At 46.5% G+C, this 12,507-nt stretch overlaps 1 protein-coding gene across 8 annotated transcripts in view; it reads right to left on the bottom strand.

Annotated features, from left to right (window-relative positions):
• URGCP (upregulator of cell proliferation) overlaps positions 1 to 12,507 on the bottom strand; it is a 58,139-nt gene that overhangs the window by 10,083 nt on the left and 35,549 nt on the right. For 3 of the 8 annotated variants that reach the window (XM_085005697.1, XM_085005690.1, XM_085005691.1), the window contains one exon: positions 4,593 to 4,663. The gene's annotated coding sequence lies outside the window, so the exon portion shown is untranslated. Of the gene's footprint in view, positions 1 to 4,592; positions 4,858 to 5,280; positions 5,846 to 6,488; positions 6,736 to 7,105; positions 7,192 to 11,964; positions 12,356 to 12,507 lie in introns of those variants that run through there. The other 5 variants (XM_085005695.1, XM_085005694.1, XM_085005696.1 and 2 more) reach the window with 5 other exon arrangements.

Below are 12,507 nucleotides of genomic sequence, written 5' to 3'. Positions count from 1 at the left end.
TGGGATTTTTTTTTTTTTTTAATGGTGTACCCAAGGCATACGGACGTTTCTGGGCCAGGGATGAATCCGAGCTGCAGCTGAGGCAATGCTAGATCCTTTAACCCACTGTGCTGGGCCCGGGATCAAACCCATGCCTCTGCAGCAACCTGAGCCCCTGCAATCAGCTTTTTAACCCACTGTACCACTGCAGGAACACCGATCCATCTTTTTAAAACCACGGAGATTTAATCTGTGGCCGTATCTATGACCTCTCCAGGAGAATGTTCCACGTGCACTTGAGGAGAGTGTGTATGCTGTTGCTGTCGGGTGCCGTGTTGTGTGTGTGTGTGTGTTTGATGTACCTGGTTTACTGTACTGCTGAAGTCCTGTATTTCCTCACTTATCTTCCGTCTAGTTGTTCTACCCATTACTCTGAGTGAGGTACTGGATTCTGCAACCATGATTGTAGAACAGTCTGTGTTTCCCTTCAATTCTCTCAGTTTGGGCTTCGCATATTTAGATGGTCTGACATGAGGTGCACAAATGCTTGTAACTGTTCCGTCTTCTTGCTGTACTGAAGCATTTGCTAGCATGTAATGTCCTTCTCTGTCTCTTGTAACTGCTTATGATTTAAAGCCTATTTAATCTGAAATTAGTATAGCCAGTCCCATCCTGTTCTGGTTACTATTTGCATGTAATGTCTTCCTCCATCCTTTCACTCTCTCAAAAATAGTTTGTGTCTTTGGGTCTCAAGTGTGTCTCTCATAGACAACATGTAGTTAGATTATATGTTTTTAAGCTGTTCTGCCAATCTCTGTCTTTTGAGATTGGAGGGTATAATCCACTTATATTTAAAGTAATTACTGATAAGGAGGCACTTATTTCTGTCCTTGTGCTGTGTTTACTGTAGGCCTATAGCTTTTTTGTCCCTCATTCCCTACATTCCTCTCTTTTGTGTTTAGTTCATTTTTGGTAGTGAAGCATTTAAATTCCTCCTGGATTTCCTTTTGTGTATATTCTAGAGTTTTCTTTGTGGTTGCCTTGGGATTACATTAGTGTCCTAACACTGTAACATTCTAATTTGAATTTATAGCAGCTTCACTTCAATAACATATAAAAACTCTGCTCCTTTATACTCTGTTCCCACTTCCTTTGGTTGCTGATGTCACAAAATATGTGCCCCAAACATAAACTAATAATTCTTGAAATGAATCAGTCTCAAATTACCTACAGAACAAGATTTGGAGTTATAAACCAAAGTTACAGTAATACGAGCTATTATATTAATTTTTACTTTAAATACTTTGGTCTCTTAAATCATGTAGAAAACAAAGAGCAGCTACAAACCAGTGCTACAGGAGTTCCCGTTGTGGCTCAGTGGTTAACGAATCCAACTAGGAACCAAGAGGTTGTGGGTTCGATCCCTGGCCTCGCTCAGTGGGTTAAGGGTCTGGCATTGCTGTGAGCTGTGGTGTAGGTCGCAGACGCTGCTCGGATCCCGTGTTGCTGTGGCTGTGGTATAGGCTAGCAGCTACAGCTCCAATTAGACCCCTAGCCTGGGAACCTCCATATGCTGTGGGTGTGGCCCTAGAAAAGACCAAAAAAAAAAAAAAAAAAAAAAACAGTGCTACAATAAAACTAGCTATTATAACTGCCTGTGTATCTACTGAGATCTTTATTTCTGCATACATCTTTGGGTTACTGTCTAGTGGTCACAAACTCCTCAGCTTTTGTTCATCTGGGCATGTCTGGATTCCTCCCTCCCTTTTGAAGGACAGCTTTGCTGGATACATGAATCTCCGTTGACAGGTTTTTTGTTTTTTCTTGAGGCACTTTGAATGTATCTGCTCACCATCTTCTGGCCTCCACCATCTTTTCAGGGACAGATTTTGTTGATACATTTTTTTCCTCTGAAGGGCTACAATTTCCTATTTCTTTGTATGTCCTATGATGGTTTTGCTGCAAATCTTTGAATCTAGTAATATGGTAACTCTGGAAATCAGATTCTTCCCCCTTCCCCAGGGTTTGCTGTTGTTATTTTTTTTGGTCTGTTTATTTCATTTTGATTGTTGTAGGCTGTCTCTGTGCCTAGGATCAGCCTAAGGTATAAACTTAAGGTCTTCTCTGGTCTTTTCTGAGCATTTTCTTAGGAATGCACAGTCACTTTCTAATTTTCCCCATATATGCAGTTGTTTTTGAGTGTTCTAGTCTTTTATGTGTGGCTCACAAGGAAGGAAAAATCAAAAATGATAGAGGGGAGTGCTTGGCCTTTTAATTCTCCTGTAAATCACTTCAGCTGGAGGGGGAGGGACTTGCTACAATGTTTGGAGAAGTAACAGTTGCTGTCCCCCTTTTTGTTTATGATCAGAAGCAGCAATCAGAGCACAGATACCTGATATTTGGAGGACAGGGATCAACTGACCAACCCTGGTCCCTACAAGCTGTGCCAAGCTGCTCCAAGATCATATGCATAGCTGCCTGCCACTTAACTGTATTAGGAGCTGAAACTGTCTAAAATTAACTGCAATTTGCCCTCTGATTCTTCCCCTGAAAGTTACAATTCTTCAACAGACTCCAGAGTTCCAGAATAATTACATCAGACAGATTCTGCCTGGGCCACTATGGTTGGGGGGTGGGGGGGAGAAGGATTCTCAGTGCTTCCTGTTGTGTCATCTCCCAGAATCCTCTTTAATGATTTTTAAAGAAAGTTTTAAGGAATGGGTTATGAAGTACTTAAGAGTCCTCAGAGTTGAGTTAAGGCAAATAGATTCTATAGGATGAACATATAAAGCACAAACCAGGAACAACTCATCTATGCTTTTGGAAAAAATCTGGAGAGTGGTTACCCCTGGCAGAGGCAGGGTGGACAGTGGTTACAAGGTGGGCTGCTTAGGTTCCGTTTCTGTCTGGCTTCTTCTGGATGCTGGTTAACATGGGTCAGTTCATGTTTGTGAAACTTTACCAAGCTATGTACTTGTAATATGGGCACTTTTCTGTAGGTATAGTACACCTCAATACAGTTTTTTTAATCTTATAGGTTGAAGATCTTGCTTGAAGTCTTAAAAATGAAATATATGCTGAAGGAATTCATCTACCTCGGGAAGGAAAATGTTTATTTATTTAGTTAGTTAGTTAGTTAGTTTGGTCTGTCCACACCCACCGCATATGGAGGTTCCCAGGCTAGGGTCTATTTGGAGCTGCAGCTGCTGGCCTACAGCACAGCCACAGCAACAGTGGATCCTTAACCCACTGAGAAAGGCTGGGAATCAAACCCACATCCCCATGGATACTAGCCGGGTTTATTACTGCTGAGCCACAATGGGAATTCCAGAAATTTAAAAAAAATAATTACAGAAGGCTTATTCACTATAGAGACACATAGAGATAGAACTTGGGGGAAAGACCAGAAGGTCTCTGAGCCTCAGATTCCCCAAATGAAGCAAAGGACTGATAATAACTATCTGATGAGGCTGTTGTAGAAAATTAAATAGGGCGACCTAGCTACCAATAGGCCAGCAAAGTCATTCCTTTTCCTCGCCCCCCCCCTTGTTTTCTTTCCTGGTTTTCTAAAGCAACGCCCTCTGACATGACTTGTGATGAAGCAAATGCTCTCCAGCTGCACTGGTGAACATGCAGCCACTGGCTGTGTGGCCACTGAGCACTTCAAACAGGGCTACCGGGACTGCGGGACTGCGTTTTTAATTTTGCTTGATTTTAAATTGTATGCCGAGTGGCCACTGTGTTAAGCAGCACAATCCTAGATCTTGAGAAGTAGAAGAGCTTCGGGCAATTACTTCTTGGTCCCAAATGTGCTCTAAGCCTTGACTGGCTATGACCTCCCACAGTGCCTACTTGCCAGAATTTTAAATTCCATGAAGAATAGGATTTGGGGCCGTTTCATTCACTACTGTTCCCTATATTCACGGTGCTGACAAGGCCAGCACACGGTAAACAGTAAATACCTGTTTGGATGAATAAAATAAAATTGAATTAACCCGGACTTATTTGCATATTTTTGTGGGGTTATTTTTACATAACACTTTTAATATCCGATTGAACATATTCATTTTGAGAAGCGTAATGAAAGACAGATCCAAAAATAAGTTATGAAGAGAAATTAAGACGTCTAGAGTGTGGCCACCACACTTTAAAGTTGAAGCCACAAGGGGCAACTATAGTCGCACCCCCAAGTTCCCAGAGGAAGAAGAACCAGCTTCTGTGGACGATGACCAGGAAGACTACAAGCCCCAGTCTTTTAGGAACAGCCCCAATTTAAACCACTGGTCCCAACAAAACACACCTTTCATGCTCTGATGTGCCCAGTTTAGAAGCGAGACAGTCATGCTGAACCCAACTCAGGATGGCAGGAACGACAATGTACTCAAAGCGGAGTGATGGGTTCCAGGTAAGCTGTGTGGCAATCACCTTGTAAAAACTGCATCTTATTTTGAACATATGAGGGAAGCTTAAAAGACCCTTAAGTGGACTTCTTGTAAGAGAGAAATATTCATTTTTGAGATCCATGACCTATAGCCCCAGTGGTGTTGGAATCCAGAATCCCAGTGGGACAGAAGAAGCAGGTCTTCATCAGAGCAGCCCAAGCCCCACGTTACCTGCAATGGCCACAGCTGTTCGTCTCTCGGAGGCTTTTATTTCTGGGGCCACGTCTCCCAAATCTGAGTGCCTGAAACAATTTCAGAAGAAAAGCATAATTAAATTAATGACACACAACTGTCACTTATCAAATTGGCTGCACATCAAAACTTCTTGAGGCGCCCACCTGTTTTTTCTTTTCTTTTTTTTTGGGGGGGGGGCGCTGCACCCATGACATAGGGAAGTTCCCAGGCTAGGAGTCCAATCAGAGCTGCAGCTGCCAGCCTACACCACAGCCATATGAGATCCAAGCTGCATCTGTGACCTACACTGCAGCTTGTGCCAGGCAATGCTGGGTCCTTAACCCAAAGAGCGAGGCCAGGGATTGAACCCACATCCTCATGGACACTATGTTGGGTTCTTAACCCACTGAGCCACAACAGGAACTCCCCGAGGAGTCTTTAAAAACTACAAATCCTAGGAACTCCTGTCACGGCACAGCAGAAATGAACCCGACGAGGAACCATGAGGTTGTGGGTTTAATCCCTGGCCTCGCTCAGTGGGTTAAGGATCCAACATTGTCGTGAGCTGTGGTGTAGGTCACAGATGTGGCTCAGATCTGGCTTTGCTGTGGCTGTGGTGTAGGCAGGCAGCTGTAGCTCTGATTAGACCCCTAGCCTGGGAACTTCCATATGCCGCACATGAGGCCCTAAAAAGACAAAAGACAAAAAAAAAAAAAAAAAAAAAACAAAAACTAAAAATCCTAGTCACACATCAGATTCTCAAAACTAGAATCTCAGAGCTGCACCCAGGCATCGCTGCTTTTTAAAGTGCCCCCAAATGATTCTACAGTGCAGCCACAGTTGAGAAACACTGGTCTAGAAAAACCAGCACTCTCAAAAACTCTGGGCCGGAGCAAAGAGCCATTCAGATAGACATAACAATATACACATCCTCTGACCAGTAATTCCAGTCCTATCCTAAGGAAATAATTAAAATTTAGTTCCAAATACGGTGATGCCAACTTTATGTTTAATGGTGAAAAACTGAATGCCTTTTAAATTAAAGTCCAATAATAGGAGTTACGGGAGAGTCTTAGTCTGCAGTCTTTAAAAAACATTCTGGAGTTCCCTGGTGGCCTAGCAGTGAAAGAAGTGGCACTGTCAATGCTGTGCTCAGGTCTCTGCTGCGGCGCGGGTCTGATCCCTGGCCCGAGAACTTCCCAGTACTGTGGGCATAGCCAAAAAAAAAAAAAAAAAAAAAAAAAAAAAAACAAAAGGCTACAGTTCCCATTTGCAGACAAGAAGATGCTGGATACTGTTATGGAATGACGTTAACGACACGTTCATTGGTGGAGGAAACGTCAGCTCACAGCAGAGTATGTACAGTCTGATTACTATTTCATAAAACTAGGTCCATTTTTCTCTAGGTGCATACAGGGAGCTCTACCAGGATGTGCATCTAAAGTTCACAGTGTGAGCAGGAAGGGATGATCCTGAATTTATTTAAGCAGGTTGGATAAGTAGAGTCTATTTAGGATGAGCCACGGGAGGAGTTCCTGTTGTGGCTCAGAGGTTAGCGAACCCGACTAGCATCCATGAGGCCACGGGTTAGATCCCTGGCCTCCCTTGGTGGGTTAAGCATCCGGCGTTGCCGTGAGCTGTGGTGTAGGTCACAGATGTGGCCAGGGTTGCTGTGGCTGTGGTGGAGGCCTGCAGCTGCAGTTTCAATCCGACCCCTTGGCTGGGAACTTCCATATGCCGCAGGTATAGCCATAAAAAGAAAGAAAAAAAATGGATTATTTTAGGTATATCGTAGCAATGAGTGAAATGTGTTGCTTCTCTCAGAAGTCAGGGTTCCGCTGCTGAAGAAAGGGCATACACATGAGGAATGGAGGAAGTTAGAAAAGAACTCACAGAGGCCCACTGGGATCGGCGATGCCAGCATGCACTCGTGATTTCTCTGCGCGTGCTCGTGTCCACAAGTGCACCCATCGTGTATACGTTTCCTAGCTCTGTCCACTGAATAGCCATGAAGCAAGGCCACTGTAGTAGCAGCGGGCACACCGAGCACTCTTGAATATCATTCCTCACTAAAAGACACCAGGTCCCCTTGAAGAAACTGTAGACCCCAGGGCTGGAGCAGCCAAAGAACACCATGAGCCTGAGTATCTTAACTCAGAAAATTTCGAAGTGCTCAAAAAAAAAAAAAAAAAAACCAAAACAAAACGCCGGGGCATATCACAGGACAGAGAAGCCCTCTTGAAGGGGCTCCCACTACCAAGTGTGAGTCAACTGGAGCATGAATATTATTAAATACAGGAACTGACTTAAAACCATTGACGAACAGGCATTAGGGAGTCCATACATACAACAAACAGATAAAGCGGGCGTGGGGGGGGGTGGGCTCTGGCTTCTAACAGAATGCGCATGTGGAAGGGTGTGGCAGGTGGAAGAGCATCACTTTTAGAGCCATCCTCATCAAGAATGGTTCGCGCTGCTCCGCGTGGGTCCATCCACAGAGGAAAGGATACAGAAGATGTGGCACACGTATACAGGGGACTATTCCTCAGCCATCACAAAGCGTGAAATAATGCCATCTGCAGCACCGTGGACGGACCTAGAGATTATCAGACTAAGCCAAGTTAGACAGCGAAAGACAAACAGCATATGACATCACTCACATTTAACATCTAAAAACAACACGAATGAATTTATTTGCAGAACAAAAACAGACTCACAGACTTTGAAAAACATGTGGTTACCAAAGGGGACAGGTGGCGGGGGAGAGGGAGGGACTGGGGGTTTGGGATTGGCATATGCACACTGAGGCGTATGGACCTGCTGTACAGCCCAGGGAGTTCTACCCAGGACTCTGTGACCATCTACATGGGGAAAGAATCTGAAAGAGAACAGATATGTGTACATGTATGACTGACTCACTCTGTTGTACAGCAGAAATTATCACAACATTGTAGGTCAACTATACTTGAATAAAACTTTTAAAAATGAAAGAAAAAGAATGGTTCAAGTTAGAAACATCAACAGCAAGAATGCCCGTTCTTGCAGGGAAATGTTGATGAGAAGTAAGACATCTGGGAGTGCCTGTTGTGGCACAGTGGTTAACGAATCCAAGAACCATGAGGTTGCAGGTTCGATCCCTGGCCTTGCTCAGTGGGTGAAGGATCCGGTGTTGCCGTGAGCTGTGGTGTAGGTCGCAGACACGGCTCGGATCCCGCGTTGCTGTGGCTGTGGCATAGGCCAGTGGCTATAGATCCGATTCGACCCCTAGCCTGGGAACCTCCATATGCCGCAGAAGCGGCCCAAGAAATGGCAAAAAGACAAAAAAGACAAAAAAAAAAAAAAAAAAAAAAAAGAAGTAAGACATCTGTCCAGGTTCAAAATATTTTCTCACAGGTTGCTTACTAGGTTCTGGGGGGGGGGGGGAAACCAGCAATTACACTTGGCTGGGTGATCAAAGCCAGTGACCGTAGGGACAGAGGGCTATCTGTGTCCCCAGCTGTGGTACCCTGAGGAAGAGACACATCATCACAGAACCTGGATCGAATCACAAAGACAAACCCGAGAAGGAAATGCTGTGCTCGAGAGGGCGAAGTGTGTTATCCCAAAGTGTGAGTGTCATGAAAGACAAAAAAAGACTGAGGAAATATTTCAGTTAAGGATGTTAAAGAGACAAGAAGACAAAATACAATAGGTAGCCCTAGACTGGATTCCGAACTAGAAGGAGCCATTTTGCGGTCTACTGACCACGTTGAAATATAGGTGCTGGAGTTCCCGCTGTGGCTCAGCGGGTTATGAACCCAACAGTGTCCGTGAGGATGCAGGTTCGATCCCTGGCCTTGCTCAGTGGGTTAAGGATCCAGCATTGCTATAATCTGCGGCATTGGTTGCAGATGCGCTCAGATCCTGCATTGCTGTGGCTGTGGTGTATGTTGGCAGCTACAGCTCAATGTGACCTCTAGCCTGGGAACCTCCATATGCCACAGGTGCAGTGAAAGAAAGAAAGAGAGGGAGGAAGGAAAGAGAGAGGGAGGGAAGAATGAGGAAGGGAAAGAGAGAGAGAGAAAGAAAAAAGAAAGAAAGAAATACAGGTGCTATGAATGTTACACATACTGATGTTGATAACTGCACCGTGGTTAGGTAAGAGAATATCCCTATTCTTAGGAAATAAGACACTGAAGGATTCAGGGATAAAGAGTGATGATATACACAAGTTACTCTCTAATGGTTAAGAAAAAATTATCCATGTGTGTCTTTGTGTGTGTGTACACACACACACACACACATAGAGACGGCAAGAGAGAATGATAAATGAGCATGGTAAATGAGCTGAAATGTTAAGAAGACTCCAGATAAGAGGCCTTTTTATAAATGTGTAATTTATCTCTAAGTAGAAATTATTTTCAAACAAAACGTTTTAAAAATTAATAGTGGTTAGTTATTTCTAGGTAAGACATCAGTTGATTTTGTCTTACTTGAATTGTTTGAATAGAAGTCACACGTAGTGATTTAACAAAACTAAGTGAGTATCGGAGTTCCCGTGGTGGCGCAGTGGTTAACGAATCCGACTAGGAACCATGAGGTTGCGGGTTCGGTCCCTGCCCTTGCTCAGTGGGTGAATGATCCGGCGTTGCTGTGAGCTGTGGTGTAGGTTGCAGACGCGGCTCGGATCCCGTGTTGCTGTGGCTCTGGCGTAGGCCGGTGGCTACAGCTCCAATTCGACCCCTAGCCTGGGAACCTCCATATGCCACGGGAGCGGCCCAAGAAATAGCAAAAAGACAAAAAAAAAAAAGAAAAAAGGAAAACTAAGTGAGTATTGAAGCAATGCTGTGAGCCAGGGTTGGGGCCAGGACCAGACAGGCAGGTGCCCTGATTAGCAGGTGCGTGCCCTGATAGTCGGGCACGTCTTCAAACCAATGCCCCTCCAAGAGTGTCCACGATGACACTTCAGTTTGTGGCAGGTTCCCTCAGACACAAGCAACCTGGCTGCGTTTAATCCCCAGTAAAACCCATGTTTTGCGTTAAAATCCTAGAAGAAAGATGATGTCAGGACCCTGGGTTGTTTCTCCAGCAGGTTCCCTGACGGTCCCATCCTCAGCCATCCCTGAAGAGAGTCTGGTACCTCAGTGGTCACTGCGTTCGTGGCCATTTTAGCCCCTGTAATGTGCAGAGTACTGAGCGACTCTGACTTCATCGGCCCCTGATGCTGATAAAAGTGGGAGTTTTCATTGTCTTCTAGTTTTTTCTGCACATACAGAAAAATACATATTTTGCTTTTGTAATAAGGAAAAAAAAACCACGTAACCTTAAAAAAAGAAAACATGACTGGTTAAAAATAGTCCCCCAGAGGGGAAGAGGCAGGCCTGGCCTGGGGGTGGCCCTGAGCACGATGCTGAGCCTGCGGCAAGAGGGCAGAGGACGGGTATTTACGGCGCAGGGCGTCCCCAGGCCCTCCCGCTGCACACGGGGCTCTCAGGACCACGCGCCTAAAAATCCCAAGGCAGGACCTTAACGCCAACCCCTTCTTTTCCACGCAAGAAAGCAGAAAACAAGGGTGAAATGATCACGGGGACAACCCAGAGATCGTGCCAATTTATAAAAATACACATAAAAATCTGTACTTTATTCCCGCCAACAAACTTCCACCTAATTGAGTCCTTGTGTTGGGAACTGCAAGCAGAGCCAAAGAGAGGACAGGAACGGAATCTCACCTTTGGGCCATGCTTTTTAATTCACAACTTCACTTTCAATATTCGTATGGCCTGAACTGCGTCTCCTCCAGCCTCGGGCTTCCTATGTTGAGATGCTCACCCACGCGACCGCATTGAGATGCGTGGCCTTTAAGGGAGTGATGAAGGCTGAACGAGGTCAGAAGGCTGCGGCCCTGACGGGACGGGCTTGGGGTCCTATGAGAGGAGACCCCAAGAGCCTGCTCCCTCTGCAGGGGCACATAAGAGGCCGTGTGAGGCCCACAGACGATGATCAAGCGCAAGCTGGGAGAGACGGCTCGGGAGGAAGTGGATCTGGGACCTCCAGCCTCCAGAAGTGCGAGAAACACATGGTGAGCCACCCAGCCTGTGGGACCTCGTTACAGCGGCCTGAGCTGCCCGACCTCACCACGCTAGGAAGAAGGAGCCAGAAACTAACCCGAACCCCAACACCGATCTTCTGGCTTCCGTTTGGTTCATTATTTGTGAGGCTCAGCTAGGTCTTAGGCACTTCGTAATTCTAAAAATGATAAAACCCAGCCCATCCACCAACTCCATGCTCAGCCCTCTACCCAGCACATGGCCGTACAGCCTTGCCAGGCCTCCTCCTGCTGTCCACGGGCAGAGCCGACCAAGAGTGAAAACAAACTGTGCTTCCTGGCACCTGACAGGAGCAAGGGGGCTCTGTGCAAAGCAGTTCTTGAAAGTTACCAGTATCTCTCTCTGATTCCAAAATTCAGACCAACATATAACACAGAAAAGTGCCAAGCAAATGCCTTTGCTCTTCTGAACAACTCCTCAGTATATTAACCAATCCTCCCCTCGTCTGCCCTGTTCATGTTGCTGTAGCTCATCCCACTGATGGACTCTTTTTTTTTTTTTTTGGTCTTTTTAGGGTCACACCCATAGCATATAGAGGTTCCCAGGCTAGGGGTTGAATCAGAGCTGCAGCTGCTGGTCTACACCAGAGCCACAGCAACGCCAGATCAGAGCCAAGTCTGCCCCCTAGGCTGCAGCTTGCAACAATCCTTAACCTACTGAGCGAGGCCAGGGATCGAACGCACATCTTCATGGATACTAGTGGGGTTTGTTACTGTTGAGCCACAACGGGAACTCACAGGGCTACATCCTATGTGCCCCATTTTACTTCCTTGTCGGGGCTATTTAGGTTTCAGTCTCCCAGGGCCCATGCTGGTCCTTTCAAGATGCCAGGGCATAGAGCCTAGAGTGGAACCCAGCTCAGGCCCGGCCTGGGGGCCACCAGCACAGCGGTCTGGCCGGGCATGGGCTCACCGTCTCATGCTGCTCAGGCCTGTGGCCTCGGTGCCATGGCTTGACCTCCCTTTGGGGGGCGCCTCCCCATACGGACCTTTCTATGGGACAAGTGGGGATCCAAAAGCCACTCCGAGGGCCAAGTGCGTCTGACAGTTCCTTCTCACTGAGTTAGGAAGCAGACATCCTGGTTTACACACAGGGCTTCCGTCTCGCGGGTGGAATTAAGACCCTGACAGCCCTAGGCCATCTGCCCCGCCGGCCGTCACTCCCGGGAGACAGGACAAGGCATGCCTTCTTTGGCCATCTTCCGTTCTTTTTCCATTTGCCCAACACAATTCCCTGAGGAGCTTGTGTTTTTGCACCCGGGGATTCTGACCCAGGAGACTCACCTCTAAAGTGGAGATGCCTGCTACCATCTCAGAGTCGGGCCCTCTTGGACAGCATCCCTCGGGGCCAAGAATAAACCGTCCAAAGCCTGCGTGATTCCTAGCAACAAACGGGGCTCCTTCACTGGGTGGTGCCAATCAAACAAGATGGCACAGAAAACCAAACGAAAGGACACTAAAGACAGGGGCCGTCGCGTACCGTGGTGTAGTCAACAATAGATTATCAATCGTTTTGGACAATAGAGTCTGACCCAATTTTCGCCGTGCGATGCTGACAGCTTTCAAGATCTTCGTGTCCCCTCCTGCCCCACATCAGCAGACAAGAGAGCCTGGGGGCTCCCTCCTCTGGTGCTGGCTAGGGACCCTCACCCCACTGCAACTCCCAAAGCAAGGCAAAACCTGAGGCCAGTCGCTCTACCCAGAAAGCCGCACTAAATCAGTAATCAGCTTTTTCAAAGGCTCTTTTTGTGTGTGTGTGTGCTTTTTAGGGCCGCACCTGCAGCATATGGAAGTTCCCAGGCTAGGGGTCGAATTGGAGCTACAACT

The sequence above is a fragment of the Sus scrofa genome, chromosome 18 (genome assembly GCF_054392235.1).
Source record: "Sus scrofa isolate SSC_HxYL_T2T_F1_AM1 chromosome 18, Sscrofa_HxYL_maternal_Yorkshire_Landrace_v2.0, whole genome shotgun sequence".
NCBI lineage: Eukaryota > Metazoa > Chordata > Mammalia > Artiodactyla > Suidae > Sus > Sus scrofa.
The sequence above is the reverse complement of the archived record's forward strand: the minus strand, read 5'-3'. Positions and strand labels throughout refer to the sequence as shown.